This window comes from Pleurodeles waltl, unplaced genomic scaffold (genome assembly GCF_031143425.1).
Source record: "Pleurodeles waltl isolate 20211129_DDA unplaced genomic scaffold, aPleWal1.hap1.20221129 scaffold_39, whole genome shotgun sequence".
NCBI lineage: Eukaryota > Metazoa > Chordata > Amphibia > Caudata > Salamandridae > Pleurodeles > Pleurodeles waltl.
Window position 1 is genome coordinate 8705876 of NW_027150097.1, and position 19401 is coordinate 8725276.

Sequence of the window (19401 nt, forward strand, 5' to 3'; positions counted from 1 at the left end):
AGTAGCAGTCACCACCCGCCATGTGCACTGGCTCAAACTTCTGCATGTCCACACCCCATGTAGTCGATGATTGAGAATTAGTAGCAGTCACCACCGAATTCACTGTCAGGATGATCCATCCTCTCTCCTTCATCAGCTTCAGATCCCACTGTTTCCCTGAGCAGGAAGGTCTGGAATTGAAAATACAGAGGACATTAAACAACATTCACTCAGTACATGGCACTCATTTTGGTTTATACGCTCGAAATTGAGCCATGAGCAAGGTGTCAAGAGTGTCAGGATGGCCGAGTGGTCTAAGGCGCTGCGTTCAGGTCGCAGTCTCCCTTGGAGGGGTGGGTTCAAATCCCACTTCTGACAAGTGTATATTGCGAGGTGGATACATTTTTGTACTTTTTTTTCCTAAGCACCGTATCAAAAACAATGTCAACAGTTTCTGTAAATTATCGATAAGATCTATTTTCCGTTGCTTCCACTAATTGCCTAAAGTTGGCTAAATCGCAGTAAATCGGTAAAGCGGGAAATCACAGCATCTTCAACAAATCGTGATAGAGGGGCCGAGATAAGGGTTTCGACCCTACATATCAAAAGCACAGCTGTCAATAGTTCAGCAGGGTCACAGTGCAGAAGGTTCAGTGGCACCAGGGTCCCCTGCGTCCCAATCACAGCTGGTTTTTAACTTCTGTATTCAGGGCATGGGAGGGGTGTGTTGCATCGTGCACACACAGTGCCTGTTTTGCAGATAAGTTTTAATAAATACACAGAGAATAATATAGAGTCATTGGCCACGAGGAACACCTTCCCTGACCTTTTATTCTCTCCGGTTCCACGTCACCGCGCCTACCATCCAACTCCAAAACTCGGGGTAGACTAACACTCCCTACCTCCCTTGGTGTGCATCATAGGCGTGCCCATGACGAACACAACATTTCTCCTTAACCAATACAAAACAAACATAGCTGCTCAAAAAAAAGATACTATACTAAACCAGTATACAAGAATAGTACACAACAAGAAATGCCACATTCAGTCAATCCACCCCGAATCCTTGCAGCCGCGTTGAGCATGGCGGTCGAGGACTCAAACTGTACCGTTCAAGTCCTTGTCTCAGAGGCACTGAGTTGATTGGTATGGAGCCAGGCACCTCCTGATCTGAATCTTGAACTGGGTCCAAATTCTGCATGTCCACACCCCCTGTAGTAGATGATTGAGAATTAGTAGCAGTCACCACCGGCCATGTGCACTGGCTCAAAATTCAGCATGTCCACACCCCATGTAGTAGATGATTGAGAATTAGTAGCAGTCACCAACGGATCCACTGTCAGGATGATCCATCCTCTCTCCTTCATCAGCTTCAGATCCCACTGTTTCCCTGAGCAGTAAGGTCTGGAATTAAAAATACAGAGGACATTAAACGACATTCACTCAGTACATGGCACTCATTCTGGTTTATAAGCTGGAAATTGAGCCATCAGTGCAGTGTCACGAGTGTCAGGATGGCGAGTGGTCTAAGGCGCTACGTTCAGGTCGCAGTCTCCGTTGGAGGCGTGGGTTCGAATCCCACTTCTGACAAGTGTCTTTTGCGAGGTGGATACATTTTTGGACTTTTTTTTCCCAAGCACCGTATCAAAAACAATGTCAACAGTTTCTGTAAATTATTAATAAGATCTTTTGTCCGTTGCTTGCACTTATTTCCTGAAGTTGGCTAAATCGCAGTAAATCGGTAAAGCAGGAAATCACAGCATCTTCAACAAATCGTGATAGAGGGGCTGAGATAAAGGTTTCGACCCTACATATTAAAAGCGCAGCTGTCAATAGTTCAGCAGGTTCACAGTGCAGAAGGTTCAGTGGCACCAGTGTCCCCTGCGTCCCAATCACAGCTGGTTTTTAACTTCTGTATTCAGGGGATGGGAGGGGTGGGGGTGTTGCGTCGTGCACACACAGTGCCTGTTTTCCAGAGAAGTTTTAATAAATACACAAAGAATAATATGGAGTCTTCGGCCACGAGGAACACCTTCCCCTACCTTTTATTCTCTCCGATTCCACATCACCGCACCTACCATCCAACTCCAAAACTCGTTGGAGACTAACACTCCCTACCTCCCTTGGTTTGCATCATGGGCATGCCCATGACGAACACAACATTTCTCCTTAACCAATACAAAACAAACATAGCTGCTCAAAAAAAAGATACTATACTAATCCAGTATACAAGAATAGTACATAACAATAAATACCACATTCAGTCAATCCACCCCGAATCCTTGCAGCCGCGTTGAGCATGGCGGTCGAGGACTCAAACTGTACCGTTCAAGTCTCTTGTCTCAGAGGCACTGAGTTGATTGGTATGGAGCCAGGCACCTCCTGATCTGAATCTTGAACTGGCTCCAAATTCTGCATGTCCACACCCCCTGTAGTAGATGATTGAGAATTAGTAGCAGTCACCACCGGCCATATGCACTGACTCAAAATTCTGCAAGTCCGCACCCCATCTAATAGATGATTGAGAATTAGTAGCAGTCACCACAGGGTCCACTGTCAGGATGATCCATCCTCTCTCCTTCATCAGCTTCAGATCACGCTGTTTCCCTGAGCAGGAAGATCTGGAATTGAAAATACAGAGGACATTAAATAACATTCACTCAGTACATGGCACTCATTTTGGTTTATAAGCTGGAAATTGAGACATCAGTCTGGTGCCGAGAGTGTCAGGATGGCCGGGTGGTCTAAGGTGCTGCATTCAGGTCACAGTTTCCCTTGGAAAAGTGGGTTCAAACCCCACTTCTGACAAGTGTCTTTTGCGAGGTGGATACATTTTTGGACTTTTTTTTTCCAAGCACCCTTATCAAAAACAATGTCAACAGTTTCTGTAAATTATCGAAAAGATCTATTGTGCGTTGCTTGCACTAATTGCCTGAAATTGGCTAAATCGCAGTAAATCGGTAAAGCAGGAAATCACAGCATCTTCAACAAATCGTGATAGAGGGGCCGAGATAAAGGTTTCGACCCTACATATCAAAAGCACAGCTGTCAATAGTTCAGCAGGTTTTCAGTGCAGAAGGTTCAGTGGCACCAGGGTCCCCTGCGTCCCAATCACAGCTGGTTTTTAACTTCTGCATTCAGGGCATGGGATGGGTGTGTTGCATCTTGCACACACAGTGCCTGTTTCGCAGATAAGTTTTAATAAATACACAGAGAATAATATAGAGTCATTGGCCACGAGGAACACCTTCCCTGACCTTTTATTCTCTCCGGTTCCACGTCACCGTGCCTACCATCCAACTCCAAAACTCGGGGGAGACTAACACTCCCTACCACCCTTGGTGTGCATCATAGGCGTGCCAATGACGAACACAACATTTCTCCTTAACCAATACAAAACAAACATAGCTGCTCAAAAAAAAGATACTATACTAATCCAGTATACAAGAATGGTACACAACAAGAAATGCCACATTCAGTCAATCCACCCCGAATCCTTGCAGCCGCGTTGAGGATGGCGGTCGAGGACTCAAACTGTACCGTTCAAGTCCTTGTCTCAGAGGCACTGAGTTGATAGGTATAGAGCCAGGCACCTCCTGATCTGAACCGTGAACTGGCTCCAAATTCTGCAACTCCACACCCCTTATAGTAGATGATTGAGAATTAGTAGCAGTCACCACCCGCCATGTGCACTGGCTCAAACTTCTGCATGTCCACACCCCATGTAGTCGATGATTGAGAATTAGTAGCAGTCACCACCGAATTCACTGTCAGGATGATCCATCCTCTCTCCTTCATCAGCTTCAGATCCCACTGTTTCCCTGAGCAGGAAGGTCTGGAATTGAAAATACAGAGGACATTAAACAACATTCACTCAGTACATGGCACTCATTTTGGTTTATACGCTCGAAATTGAGCCATGAGCTAGGTGTGAAGAGTGTCAGGATGGCCGAGTGGTCTAAGGTGCTGCGTTCAGGTCGCAGTCTCCCTTGGAGGGGTGGGTTCAAATCCCACTTCTGACAAGGGTATATTGCGAGGTGGATACATTTTTGTACTTTTTTTTCCTAAGCACCGTATCAAAAACAATGTCAACAGTTTCTGTAAATTATCGATAAGATCTATTTTCCGTTGCTTGCACTAATTGCCTAAAGTTGGCTAAATCGCAGTAAATCGGTAAAGCGGGAAATCACAGCATCTTCAACAAATCGTGATAGAGGGGCCGAGATAAGGGTTTCGACCCTACATATCAAAAGCACAGCTGTCAATAGTTCAGCAGGGTCACAGTGCAGAAGGTTCAGTGGCACCAGGGTCCCCTGCGTCCCAATCACAGCTGGTTTTTAACTTCTGTATTCAGGGCATGGGAGGGGTGTGTTGCATCGTGCACACACAGTGCCTGTTTTGCAGATAAGTTTTAATAAATACACAGAGAATAATATAGAGTCATTGGCCACGAGGAACACCTTCCCTGACCTTTTATTCTCTCCGGTTCCACGTCACCGCGCCTACCATCCAACTCCAAAACTCGGGGTAGACTAACACTCCCTACCTCCCTTGGTGTGCATCATAGGCGTGCCCATGACGAACACAACATTTCTCCTTAACCAATACAAAACAAACATAGCTGCTCAAAAAAAAGATACTATACTAAACCAGTATACAAGAATAGTACACAACAAGAAATGCCACATTCAGTCAATCCACCCCGAATCCTTGCAGCCGCGTTGAGCATGGCAGTCGAGGACTCAAACTGTACCGTTCAAGTCCTTGTCTCAGAGGCACTGAGTTGATTGGTATGGAGCCAGGCACCTCCTGATCTGAATCTTGAACTGGGTCCAAATTCTGCATGTCCACACCCCCTGTAGTAGATGATTGAGAATTAGTAGCAGTCACCACCGGCCATGTGCACTGGCTCAAAATTCAGCATGTCCACACCCCATGTAGTAGATGATTGAGAATTAGTAGCAGTCACCAACGGATCCACTGTCAGGATGATCCATCCTCTCTCCTTCATCAGCTTCAGATCCCACTGTTTCCCTGAGCAGTAAGGTCTGGAATTAAAAATACAGAGGACATTAAACGACATTCACTCAGTACATGGCACTCATTTTGGTTTATAAGCTGGAAATTGAGCCATCAGTGCAGTGTCAAGAGTGTCAGGATGGCGAGTGTTCTAAGGCGCTACGTTCAGGTCGCAGTCTACGTTGGAGGCGTGGGTTCGAATCCCACTTCTGACAAGTGTCTTTTGCGAGGTGGATACATTTTTGGACTTTTTTTTCCCAAGCACCGTATCAAAAACAATGTCAACAGTTTCTGTAAATTATCAATAAGATCTATTGTCCGTTGCTTGCACTAATTTCCTGAAGTTGGCTAAATCGCAGTAAATCGGTAAAGCAGGAAATCACAGCATCTTCAACAAATCGTGATAGAGGGGCTGAGATAAAGGTTTCGACCCTACATATTAAAAGCGCAGCTGTCAATAGTTCAGCAGGTTCACAGTGCAGAAGGTTCAGTGGCACCAGGGTCCCCTGCGTCCCAATCACAGCTGGTTTTTAACTTCTGTATTCAGGGGATGGGAGGGGTGGGGGTGTTGCGTCGTGCACACACAGTGCCTGTTTTCCAGAGAAGTTTTAATAAATACACAAAGAATAATATGGAGTCTTCGGCCACGAGGAACACCTTCCCCTACCTTTTATTCTCTCCGATTCCACATCACCGCACCTACCATCCAACTCCAAAACTCGTTGGAGACTAACACTCCCTACCTCCCTTGGTGTGCATCATGGGCATGCCCATGACGAACACAACATTTCTCCTTAACCAATACAAAACAAACATAGCTGCTCAAAAAAAAGATACTATACTAATCCAGTATACAAGAATAGTACATAACAATAAATACCACATTCAGTCAATCCACCCCGAATCCTTGCAGCCGCGTTGAGCATGGCGGTCGAGGACTCAAACTGTACCGTTCAAGTCTCTTGTCTCAGAGGCACTGAGTTGATTGGTATGGAGCCAGGCACCTCCTGATCTGAATCTTGAACTGGCTCCAAATTCTGCATGTCCACACCCCCTGTAGTAGATGATTGAGAATTAGTAGCAGTCACCACCGGCCATATGCACTGACTCAAAATTCTGCAAGTCCACACCCCATGTAGTAGATGATTGAGAATTAGTAGCAGTCACCACAGGGTCCACTGTCAGGCTGATCCATCCTCTCTCCTTCATCAGCTTCAGATCACGCTGTTTCCCTGAGCAGGAAGATCTGGAATTGAAAATACAGAGGACATTAAATAACATTCACTCAGTACATGGCACTCATTTTGGTTTATAAGCTGGAAATTGAGACATCAGTCTGGTGCCGAGAGTGTCAGGATGGCCGGGTGGTCTAATGTGCTGCATTCAGGTCACAGTTTCCCTTGGAAAAGTGGGTTCAAACCCCACTTCTGACAAGTGTCTTTTGCGAGGTGGATACATTTTTGGACTTTTTTTTTCCAAGCACCCTTATCAAAAACAATGTCAACAGTTTCTGTAAATTATCGAAAAGATCTATTGTGCGTTGCTTGCACTAAATGCCTGAAATTGGCTAAATCGCAGTAAATCGGTAAAGCAGGAAATCACAGCATCTTCAACAAATCGTGATAGAGGGGCCGAGATAAAGGTTTCGACCCTACATATCAAAAGCACAGCTGTCAATAGTTCAGCAGGTTTTCAGTGCAGAAGGTTCAGTGGCACCAGGGTCCCCTGCGTCCCAATCACAGCTGGTTTTTAACTTCTGCATTCAGGGCATGGGATGGGTGTGTTGCATCTTGCACACACAGTGCCTGTTTCGCAGATAAGTTTTAATAAATACACAGAGAATAATATAGAGTCATTGGCCACGAGGAACACCTTCCCTGACCTTTTATTCTCTCCGGTTCCACGTCACCGCGCCTACCATCCAACTCCAAAACTCGGGGGAGACTAACACTCCCTACCTCACTTGGTGTGCATCAGAGGCGTGCCAATGACGAACACAACATTTCTCCTTAACCAATACAAAACAAACATAGCTGCTCAAAAAAAAGATACTATACTAATCCAGTATACAAGAATGGTACACAACAAGAAATGCCACATTCAGTCAATCCACCCCGAATCCTTGCAGCCGCGTTGAGGATGGCGGTCGAGGACTCAAACTGTACCGTTCAAGTCCTTGTCTCAGAGGCACTGAGTTGATAGGTATGGAGCCAGGCACCTCCTGATCTGAACCGTGAACTGGCTCCAAATTCTGCAAGTCCACACCCCTTATAGTAGATGATTGAGAATTAGTAGCAGTCACCACCCGCCATGTGCACTGGCTCAAACTTCTGCATGTCCACACCCCATGTAGTCGATGATTGAGAATTAGTAGCAGTCACCACCGAATTCACTGTCAGGATGATCCATCCTCTCTCCTTCATCAGCTTCAGATCCCACTGTTTCCCTGAGCAGGAAGGTCTGGAATTGAAAATACAGAGGACATTAAACAACATTCACTCAGTACATGGCACTCATTTTGGTTTATACGCTCGAAATTGAGCCATGAGCGAGGTATCAAGAGTGTCAGGATGGCCGAGTGGTCTAAGGCGCTGCGTTCAGGTCGCAGTCTCCCTTGGAGGGGTGGGTTCAAATCCCACTTCTGACAAGTGTATATTGCGAGGTGGATACATTTTTGTACTTTTTTTTCCTAAGCACCGTATCAAAAACAATGTCAACAGTTTCTGTAAATTATCGATAAGATCTATTTTCCGTTGCTTCCACTAATTGCCTAAAGTTGGCTAAATCGCAGTAAATCGGTAAAGCGGGAAATCACAGCATCTTCAACAAATCGTGATAGAGGGGCCGAGATAAGGGTTTCGACCCTACATATCAAAAGCACAGCTGTCAATAGTTCAGCAGGGTCACAGTGCAGAAGGTTCAGTGGCACCAGGGTCCCCTGCGTCCCAATCACAGCTGGTTTTTAACTTCTGTATTCAGGGCATGGGAGGGGTGTGTTGCATCGTGCACACACAGTGCCTGTTTTGCAGATAAGTTTTAATAAATACACAGAGAATAATATAGAGTCATTGGCCACGAGGAACACCTTCCCTGACCTTTTATTCTCTCCGGTTCCACGTCACCGCGCCTACCATCCAACTCCAAAACTCGGGGTAGACTAACACTCCCTACCTCCCTTGGTGTGCATCATAGGCGTGCCCATGACGAACACAACATTTCTCCTTAACCAATACAAAACAAACATAGCTGCTCAAAAAAAAGATACTATACTAAACCAGTATACAAGAATAGTACACAACAAGAAATGCCACATTCAGTCAATCCACCCCGAATCCTTGCAGCCGCGTTGAGCATGGCGGTCGAGGACTCAAACTGTACCGTTCAAGTCCTTGTCTCAGAGGCACTGAGTTGATTGGTATGGAGCCAGGCACCTCCTGATCTGAATCTTGAACTGGGTCCAAATTCTGCATGTCCACACCCCCTGTAGTAGATGATTGAGAATTAGTAGCAGTCACCACCGGCCATGTGCACTGGCTCAAAATTCAGCATGTCCACACCCCATGTAGTAGATGATTGAGAATTAGTAGCAGTCACCAACGGATCCACTGTCAGGATGATCCATCCTCTCTCCTTCATCAGCTTCAGATCCCACTGTTTCCCTGAGCAGTAAGGTCTGGAATTAAAAATACAGAGGACATTAAACGACATTCACTCAGTACATGGCACTCATTCTGGTTTATAAGCTGGAAATTGAGCCATCAGTGCAGTGTCACGAGTGTCAGGATGGCGAGTGGTCTAAGGTGCTACGTTCAGGTCGCAGTCTCCGTTGGAGGCGTGGGTTCGAATCCCACTTCTGACAAGTGTCTTTTGCGAGGTGGATACATTTTTGGACTTTTTTTTCCCAAGCACCGTATCAAAAACAATGTCAACAGTTTCTGTAAATTATTAATAAGATCTTTTGTCCGTTGCTTGCACTAATTTCCTGAAGTTGGCTAAATCGCAGTAAATCGGTAAAGCAGGAAATCACAGCATCTTCAACAAATCGTGATAGAGGGGCTGAGATAAAGGTTTCGACCCTACATATTAAAAGCGCAGCTGTCAATAGTTCAGCAGGTTCACAGTGCAGAAGGTTCAGTGGCACCAGTGTCCCCTGCGTCCCAATCACAGCTGGTTTTTAACTTCTGTATTCAGGGGATGGGAGGGGTGGGGGTGTTGCGTCGTGCACACACAGTGCCTGTTTTCCAGAGAAGTTTTAATAAATACACAAAGAATAATATGGAGTCTTCGGCCACGAGGAACACCTTCCCCTACCTTTTATTCTCTCCGATTCCACATCACCGCACCTACCATCCAACTCCAAAACTCGTTGGAGACTAACACTCCCTACCTCCCTTGGTGTGCATCATGGGCATGCCCATGACGAACACAACATTTCTCCTTAACCAATACAAAACAAACATAGCTGCTCAAAAAAAAGATACTATACTAATCCAGTATACAAGAATAGTACATAACAATAAATACCACATTCAGTCAATCCACCCCGAATCCTTGCAGCCGCGTTGAGCATGGCGGTCGAGGACTCAAACTGTACCGTTCAAGTCTCTTGTCTCAGAGGCACTGAGTTGATTGGTATGGAGCCAGGCACCTCCTGATCTGAATCTTGAACTGGCTCCAAATTCTGCATGTCCAAACCCCCTGTAGTAGATGATTGAGAATAAGTAGCAGTCACCATCGGCCATATGCACTGACTCAAAATTCTGCAAGTCCACACCCCATGTAGTAGATGATTGAGAATTAGTAGCAGTCACCACAGGGTCCACTGTCAGGATGATCCATCCTCTCTCCTTCATCAGCTTCAGATCCCGCTGTTTCCCTGAGCAGGAAGATCTGGAATTGAAAATACAGAGGACATTAAATAACATTCACTCAGTACATGGCACTCATTTTGGTTTATAAGCTGGAAATTGAGACATCAGTCTGGTGTCGAGAGTGTCAGGATGGCCGGGTGGTCTAAGGTACTGCATTCAGGTCACAGTTTCCCTTGGAGAAGTGGGTTCAAACCCCACTTCTGACAAGTGTCTTTTGCGAGGTGGATACATTTTTGGACTTTTTTTTTCCAAGCACCCTTATCAAAAACAATGTCAACAGTTTCTGTAAATTATCGAAAAGATCTATTGTGCGTTGCTTGCACTAATTGCCTGAAATTGGCTAAATCGCAGTAAATCGGTAAAGCAGGAAATCACATAATCTTCAACAAATCGTGATAGAGGGGCCGAGATAAAGGTTTCGACCCTACATATCAAAAGCACAGCTGTCAATAGTTCAGCAGGTTCACAGTGCAGAAGGTTCAGTGGCACCAGGGTCCCCTGCGTCCCAATCACAGCTGGTTTTTAACTTCTGTATTCAGGGCATGGGAGGGGTGTGTTTCATCATGCACACACAGTGCCTGTTTCACAGATAAGTTTTAATAAATACTCAGAGAATAATATAGAGTCATTGGCCACGAGGAACACCTTCTCTGACCTTTTATTCTCTCCGGTTCCACGTCACCGCGCCTACCATCGAACTCCAAAACTCGGGGGAGACTAACACTCCCTACCTCCCTTGGTGTGCATCATAGGCGTGCCCATGACGAACACAACATTTCTCCTTAACCAATACAAAAAAAACATAGCTGCTCAAAAAAAAGATACTATTCTAAACCAGTATACAAGAATAGTACACAACAAGAAATGCCACATTCAGTCAATCCACCCCGAATCCTTGCAGCCGCGTTGAGCATGGCGGTCGAGGACTCAAACTGTACCGTTCAAGTCCTTGTCTCAGAGGCACTGAGTTGATTGGTATGGAGCCAGGCACCTCCTGATCTGAATCTTGAACTGGCTCCAAATTCTACATGTCCACACCCCCTGTAGTAGATGATTGAGAATTAGTAGCAGTCACCACCGGCCATGTGCACTGGCTCAAAATTCAGCATGTCCACACCCCATGTAGTAGATGATTGAGAATTAGTAGCAGTCACCACCGGATCCACTGTCAGGATGATCCATCCTCTCTCCTTCATCAGCTTCAGATCCCACTGTTTCCCTGAGCAGTAAGATCTGGAATTGAAAATACAGAGGACATTAAACAACATTCACTCAGTACATGGCACTCATTTTGGTCTATAAGCTGGAAATTGAGCCATCAGAGCAGTGTCAAGAGTGTCAGGATGGCCGAGTGGTCTAAGGTGCTGTGTTTAGGGCGCAGTCTCCTTTGGAGGCATGGGTTCGAATCCCACTTCTGACAAGTGTATTTTGCGAGGTGGATACATTTTTGGACTTTTTTTTTCTCCAAGCACCCGTATCAAAAACAATGTCAACAGTTTCTGTAAATTATCGATAAGATCTATTGTCCGTTGCTTGCACTAATTTCCTGAAGTTGGCTAAATCGCAGTAAATCGGTAAAGCGGGAAATCACAGCATCTTCAACAAATCGTGATAGAGGGGCAGAGATAAAGGTTTCGACCCTACATATCAAGAGCGCAGCTGTCAATAGTTCAGCAGGTTCACAGTGCAGAAGGTTCAGTGGCACCAGGGTCCCCTGCGTCCCAATCACAGCTGGTTTTTAACTTCTGTATTTAGGGGATGGGAGGGGTGGGGGTGTTGCGTTGTGCACACACAGTGCCTGTTTTCCAGAGAAGTTTTAATAAATACACAAAGAATATTATGGAGTCTTCGGCCACGAGGAACACCTTCCCCTACCTTTTATTCTCTCCGATTCCACATCACCGCACCTACCATCCAACTCCAAAACTCGGGGGAGACTAACACTCCCTACCTCCCTTTGTGTGCATCATGGGCATGCCCATGACGAACACAACATTTCTACTTAACCAATACAAAACAAACATAGCTGCTCAAAAAAAAGATACTATACTAATCCAGTATACAAGAATAGTACACAACAATAAATACCACATTCAGTCAATCCACCCCGAATCCTTGCAGCCGCGTTGAGCATGGCGGTCGAGGACTCAAACTGTACCGTTCAAGTCTCTTGTCTCAGAGGCACTGAGTTGATTGGTATGGAGCCAGGCACCTCCTGATCTGAATCTTGAACTGGCTCCAAATTCTGCATGTCCACACCCCCTGTAGTAGATGATTGAGAATTAGTAGCAGTCACCACCGGCCATATGCACTGACTCAAAATTCTGCAAGTCCACACCCCATGTAGTAGATGATTGAGAATTAGTAGCAGTCACCACAGGGTCCACTGTCAGGACGATCCATCCTCTCTCCTTCATCAGCTTCAGATCCCACTGTTTCCCTGAGCAGGAAGGTCTGGAATTGAAAATACAGAGGACATTAAATAACATTCACTCAGTACATGGCACTCATTTTTTTTTATAAGCTGGAAATTGAGACATCAGTCTGGTGTCAAGAGTGTCAGGATGGCCGGGTGGTCTAAGGTGCTGCATTCAGGTCACAGTTTCCCTTGGAGAAGTGGGTTCAAACCCCACTTCTGACAAGTGTCCTTTGCGAGGTGGATACATTTTTGGACTTTTTTTTCCCAAGCACCCTTATCAAAAACAATGTCAACAGTTTCTGTAAATTATCGATAAGATCTATTGTCCGTTGCTTGCACTAATTGCCTGAAATTGGCTAAATCGCAGTAAATCGGTAAAGCAGGAAATCACAGCATCTTCAACAAATCCTGATAGAGGGGCCGAGATAAAGGTTTCGACCCTACATATCAAAAGCACAGCTGTCAATAGTTCAGCAGGTTCACAGTGCAGAAGGTTCAGTGGCACCAGGGTCCCCTGTGTCCCAATCACAGCTGGTTTTTAACTTCTGTATTCAGGGCATGGGAGGGGTGTGTTGCATCGTGCACACACAGTGCCTGTTTCGCAGATAAGTTTTAATAAATACACAGAGAATAATATAGAGTCATTGGCCACGAGGAACACCTTCCCTGACCTTTTATTCTCTCCGGTTCCACATCACCGCACCTACCATCCAACTCCAAAACTCGGGGGAGACTAACACTCCCTACCTCCCTTGGTGTGCATCATAGGCGTGCCCATGACGAACACAACATTTCTCCTTAACCAATACAAAACAAACATAGCTGCTCAAAAAAAAGATACTATACTAATCCAGTATACAAGAATGGTACACAACAAGAAATGCCACATTCAGTCATTCCACCCCGAATCCTTGCAGCCGCGTTGAGCATGGCGGTCGAGGACTCAAACTGTAACGTTCAAGTCCTTGTCTCAGAGGCACTGAGTTGATTGGTATGGAGCCAGGCACCTCCTGATCTGAATCGTAAACTGGCTCCAAATTCTGCAAGTCCACACCCCTTATAGTAGATGATTGAGAATTAGTAGCAGTCGCCACCCGCCATGTGCACTGGCTCAAACTTCTGCATGTCCACACCCCATGTAGTCGATGATTGAGAATTAGTAGCAGTCACCACCGGATTCACTGTCAGGATGATCCATCCTCTCTCCTTCATCAGCTTCAGATCCCACTGTTTCCCTGAGCAGGAAGGTCTGGAATTGAAAATACATAGGACATTAAACAACATTCACTCAGTACATGGCACTCATTTTGGTTTATACGCTCGAAATTGAGCCATGAGCGGGGTGTGAAGAGTGTCAGGATGGCCGAGTGGTCTAAGGCGCTGCGTTCAGGCCACAGTCTCCCTGGGAGGGGTGGGCTCAAATCCCACTTCTGACAAGTGTATATTGCGAGGTGGATTCATTTTTGTACTTTTTTTCCCCAAGCACCGTATCAAAAACAATGTCAACAGTTTCTGTAAATTATCGATAAGATCTATTTTCCGTTGCTTGCACTAATTGCCTGAAGTTGGCTAAATCGCAGTAAATCGGTAAAGCGGGAAATCACAGCATCTTCAACAAATCGTGATAGAGGGGCCGAGATAAGGGTTTCGAGCCTACATATCAAAAACACAGCTGTCAATAGTTCAGCAGGGTCACAGTGCAGAAGGTTCAGTGGCACCAGGGTCCCCTGCGTCCCAATCACAGCTGGTTTTTAACTTCTGTATTCAGGGCATGGGAGGGGTGTGTTGCATCGTGCACACACAGTGCCTGTTTCGCAGATAAGTTTTAATAAATACACAGAGAATAATATAGAGTCATTGGCCACGAGGAACACCTTCCCTGACCTTTTATTCTCTCCGGTTCCACGTCACCGCGCCTACCATCCAACTCCAAAACTCGGGGGAGACTAACACTCCCTACCTCCCTTGGTGTGCATCATAGGCGTGCCCATGACGAACACAACATTTCTCCTTAACCAATACAAAACAAACATAGCTGCTCAAAAAAAAGATACTATACTAATCCAGTATACAAGAATGGTACACAACAAGAAATGCCACATTCAGTCAATCCACCCCGAATCCTTGCAGCCGCGTTGAGGATGGCGGTCGAGGACTCAAACTGTACCGTTCAAGTCCTTGTCTCAGAGGCACTGAGTTGATAGGTATGGAGCCAGGCACCTCCTGATCTGAACCGTGAACTGGCTCCAAATTCTGCAAGTCCACACCCCTTATAGAAGATGATTGAGAATTAGTAGCAGTCACCACCCGCCATGTGCACTGGCTCAAACTTCTGCATGTCCACACCCCATGTAGTCGATGATTGAGAATTAGTAGCAGTCACCACCGAATTCACTGTCAGGATGATCCATCCTCTCTCCTTCATCAGCTTCAGATCCCACTGTTTCCCTGAGCAGGAAGGTCTGGAATTGAAAATACAGAGGACATTAAACAACATTCACTCAGTACATGGCACTCATTTTGGTTTATACGCTCGAAATTGAGCCATGAGCGAGGTATCAAGAGTGTCAGGATGGCCGAGTGGTCTAAGGCGCTGCGTTCAGGTCGCAGTCTCCCTTGGAGGGGTGGGTTCAAATCCCACTTCTGACAAGTGTATATTGGGAGGAGGATACATTTTTGTACTTTTTTTTCCTAAGCACCGTATCAAAAACAATGTCAACAGTTTCTGTAAATTATCGATAAGATCTATTTTCCGTTGCTTCCACTAATTGCCTAAAGTTGGCTAAATCGCAGTAAATCGGTAAAGCGGGAAATCACAGCATCTTCAACAAATCGTGATAGAGGGGCCGAGATAAGGGTTTCGACCCTACATATCAAAAGCACAGCTGTCAATAGTTCAGCAGGGTCACAGTGCAGAAGGTTCAGTGGCACCAGGGTCCCCTGCGTCCCAATCACAGCTGGTTTTTAACTTCTGTATTCAGGGCATGGGAGGGGTGTGTTGCATCGTGCACACACAGTGCCTGTTTTGCAGATAAGTTTTAATAAATACACAGAGAATAATATAGAGTCATTGGCCACGAGGAACACCTTCCCTGACCTTTTATTCTCTCCGGTTCCACGTCACCGCGCCTACCATCCAACTCCAAAACTCGGGGTAGACTAACACTCCCTACCTCCCTTGGTGTGCATCATAGGCGTGCCCATGACGAACACAACATTTCTCCTTAACCAATACAAAACAAACATAGCTGCTCAAAAAAAAGATACTATACTAAACCAGTATACAAGAATAGTACACAACAAGAAATGCCACATTCAGTCAATCCACCCCGAATCCTTGCAGCCGCGTTGAGCATGGCGGTCGAGGACTCAAACTGTACCGTTCAAGTCCTTGTCTCAGAGGCACTGAGTTGATTGGTATGGAGCCAGGCACCTCCTGATCTGAATCTTGAACTGGGTCCAAATTCTGCATGTCCACACCCCCTGTAGTAGATGATTGAGAATTAGTAGCAGTCACCACCGGCCATGTGCACTGGCTCAAAATTCAGCATGTCCACACCCCATGTAGTAGATGATTGAGAATTAGTAGCAGTCACCAACGGATCCACTGTCAGGATGATCCATCCTCTCTCCTTCATCAGCTTCAGATCCCACTGTTTCCCTGAGCAGTAAGGTCTGGAATTAAAAATACAGAGGACATTAAACGACATTCACTCAGTACATGGCACTCATTCTGGTTTATAAGCTGGAAATTGAGCCATCAGTGCAGTGTCACGAGTGTCAGGATGGCGAGTGGTCTAAGGCGCTACGTTCAGGTCGCAGTCTCCGTTGGAGGCGTGGGTTCGAATCCCACTTCTGACAAGTGTCTTTTGCGAGGTGGATACATTTTTGGACTTTTTTTTCCCAAGCACCGTATCAAAAACAATGTCAACAGTTTCTGTAAATTATTAATAAGATCTTTTGTCCGTTGCTTGCACTAATTTCCTGAAGTTGGCTAAATCGCAGTAAATCGGTAAAGCAGGAAATCACAGCATCTTCAACAAATCGTGATAGAGGGGCTGAGATAAAGGTTTCGACCCTACATATTAAAAGCGCAGCTGTCAATAGTTCAGCAGGTTCACAGTGCAGAAGGTTCAGTGGCACCAGTGTCCCCTGCGTCCCAATCACAGCTGGTTTTTAACTTCTGTATTCAGGGGATGGGAGGGGTGGGGGTGTTGCGTCGTGCACACACAGTGCCTGTTTTCCAGAGAAGTTTTAATAAATACACAAAGAATAATATGGAGTCTTCGGCCACGAGGAACACCTTCCCCTACCTTTTATTCTCTCCGATTCCACATCACCGCACCTACCATCCAACTCCAAAACTCGTTGGAGACTAACACTCCCTACCTCCCTTGGTGTGCATCATGGGCATGCCCATGACGAACACAACATTTCTCCTTAACCAATACAAAACAAACATAGCTGCTCAAAAAAAAGATACTATACTAATCCAGTATACAAGAATAGTACATAACAATAAATACCACATTCAGTCAATCCACCCCGAATCCTTGCAGCCGCGTTGAGCATGGCGGTCGAGGACTCAAACTGTACCGTTCAAGTCTCTTGTCTCAGAGGCACTGAGTTGATTGGTATGGAGCCAGGCACCTCCTGATCTGAATCTTGAACTGGCTCCAAATTCTGCATGTCCAAACCCCCTGTAGTAGATGATTGAGAATAAGTAGCAGTCACCATCGGCCATATGCACTGACTCAAAATTCTGCAAGTCCACACCCCATGTAGTAGATGATTGAGAATTAGTAGCAGTCACCACAGGGTCCACTGTCAGGATGATCCATCCTCTCTCCTTCATCAGCTTCAGATCCCGCTGTTTCCCTGAGCAGGAAGATCTGGAATTGAAAATACAGAGGACATTAAATAACATTCACTCAGTACATGGCACTCATTTTGGTTTATAAGCTGGAAATTGAGACATCAGTCTGGTGTCGAGAGTGTCAGGATGGCCGGGTGGTCTAAGGTACTGCATTCAGGTCACAGTTTCCCTTGGAGAAGTGGGTTCAAACCCCACTTCTGACAAGTGTCTTTTGCGAGGTGGATACATTTTTGGACTTTTTTTTTCCAAGCACCCTTATCAAAAACAATGTCAACAGTTTCTGTAAATTATCGAAAAGATCTATTGTGCGTTGCTTGCACTAATTGCCTGAAATTGGCTAAATCGCAGTAAATCGGTAAAGCAGGAAATCACATAATCTTCAACAAATCGTGATAGAGGGGCCGAGATAAAGGTTTCGACCCTACATATCAAAAGCACAGCTGTCAATAGTTCAGCAGGTTCACAGTGCAGAAGGTTCAGTGGCACCAGGGTCCCCTGCGTCCCAATCACAGCTGGTTTTTAACTTCTGTATTCAGGGCATGGGAGGGGTTTGTTTCATCATGCACACACAGTGCCTGTTTCACAGATAAGTTTTAATAAATACTCAGAGAATAATATAGAGTCATTGGCCACGAGGAACACCTTCTCTGACCTTTTATTCTCTCCGGTTCCACGTCACCGCGCCTACCATCGAACTCCAAAACTCGGGGGAGACTAACACTCCCTTCCTCCCTTGGTGTGCATCATAGGCGTGCCCATGACGAACACAACATTTCTCCTTAACCAATACAAAAAAAACATAGCTGCTCAAAAAAAAGATACTATTCTAAACCAGTATACAAGAATAGTACACAACAAGAAATGCCACATTCAGTCAATCCACCCCGAATCCTTGCAGCCGCGTTGAGCATGGCGGTCGAGGACTCAAACTGTACCGTTCAAGTCCTTGTCTCAGAGGCACTGAGTTGATTGGTATGGAGCCAGGCACCTCCTGATCTGAATCTTGAACTGGCTCCAAATTCTACATGTCCACACCCCCTGTAGTAGATGATTGAGAATTAGTAGCAGTCACCACCGGCCATGTGCACTGGCTCAAAATTCAGCATGTCCACACCCCATGTAGTAGATGATTGAGAATTAGTAGCAGTCACCACCGGATCCACTGTCAGGATGATCCATCCTCTCTCCTTCATCAGCTTCAGATCCCACTGTTTCCCTGAGCAGTAAGATCTGGAATTGAAAATACAGAGGACATTAAACAACATTCACTCAGTACATGGCACTCATTTTGGTCTATAAGCTGGAAATTGAGCCATCAGAGCAGTGTCAAGAGTGTCAGGATGGCCGAGTGGTCTAAGGTGCTGTGTTTAGGGCGCAGTCTCCTTTGGAGGCATGGGTTCGAATCCCACTTCTGACAAGTGTATTTTGCGAGGTGGATACATTTTTGGACTTTTTTTTTCTCCAAGCACCCGTATCAAAAACAATGTCAACAGTTTCTGTAAATTATCGATAAGATCTATTGTCCGTTGCTTGCACTAATTTCCTGAAGTTGGCTAAATCGCAGTAAATCGGTAAAGCGGGAAATCACAGCATCTTCAACAAATCGTGATAGAGGGGCAGAGATAAAGGTTTCGACCCTACATATCAAGAGCGCAGCTGTCAATAGTTCAGCAGGTTCACAGTGCAGAAGGTTCAGTGGCACCAGGGTCCCCTGCGTCCCAATCACAGCTGGTTTTTAACTTCTGTATTTAGGGGATGGGAGGGGTGGGGGTGTTGCGTTGTGCACACACAGTGCCTGTTTTCCAGAGAAGTTTTAATAAATACACAAAGAATATTATGGAGTCTTCGGCCACGAGGAACACCTTCCCCTACCTTTTATTCTCTCCGATTCCACATCACCGCACCTACCATCCAACTCCAAAACTCGGGGGAGACTAACACTCCCTACCTCCCTTTGTGTGCATCATGGGCATGCCCATGACGAACACAACATTTCTACTTAACCAATACAAAACAAACATAGCTGCTCAAAAAAAAGATACTATACTAATCCAGTATACAAGAATAGTACACAACAATAAATACCACATTCAGTCAATCCACCCCGAATCCTTGCAGCCGCGTTGAGCATGGCGGTCGAGGACTCAAACTGTACCGTTCAAGTCTCTTGTCTCAGAGGCACTGAGTTGATTGGTATGGAGCCAGGCACCTCCTGATCTGAATCTTGAACTGGCTCC

The 19401-nt window shown here is 45.6% G+C and overlaps 6 non-coding genes across 6 annotated transcripts; all 6 read left to right on the forward strand.

Moving 5' to 3' along the window:
- Positions 1 to 274: 274 nt before the first annotated feature.
- On the forward strand, positions 275 to 357 carry TRNAL-CAG (transfer RNA leucine (anticodon CAG)). Its single transcript has one exon. It is a non-coding gene; the product is annotated as a tRNA-Leu (tRNA).
- Positions 358 to 3918: 3561 nt separating this feature from the next.
- On the forward strand, positions 3919 to 4001 carry TRNAL-CAG (transfer RNA leucine (anticodon CAG)). Its single transcript has one exon. It is a non-coding gene; the product is annotated as a tRNA-Leu (tRNA).
- A 3561-nt stretch (positions 4002 to 7562) lies between these two features.
- Positions 7563 to 7645, forward strand: TRNAL-CAG (transfer RNA leucine (anticodon CAG)). Its single transcript has one exon. It is a non-coding gene; the product is annotated as a tRNA-Leu (tRNA).
- Positions 7646 to 11206: 3561 nt separating this feature from the next.
- Positions 11207 to 11289, forward strand: TRNAL-UAG (transfer RNA leucine (anticodon UAG)). Its single transcript has one exon. It is a non-coding gene; the product is annotated as a tRNA-Leu (tRNA).
- Positions 11290 to 14854: 3565 nt separating this feature from the next.
- TRNAL-CAG (transfer RNA leucine (anticodon CAG)) lies at positions 14855 to 14937 on the forward strand. Its single transcript has one exon. It is a non-coding gene; the product is annotated as a tRNA-Leu (tRNA).
- A 3561-nt stretch (positions 14938 to 18498) lies between these two features.
- On the forward strand, positions 18499 to 18581 carry TRNAL-UAG (transfer RNA leucine (anticodon UAG)). Its single transcript has one exon. It is a non-coding gene; the product is annotated as a tRNA-Leu (tRNA).
- Positions 18582 to 19401: the final 820 nt, after the last annotated feature.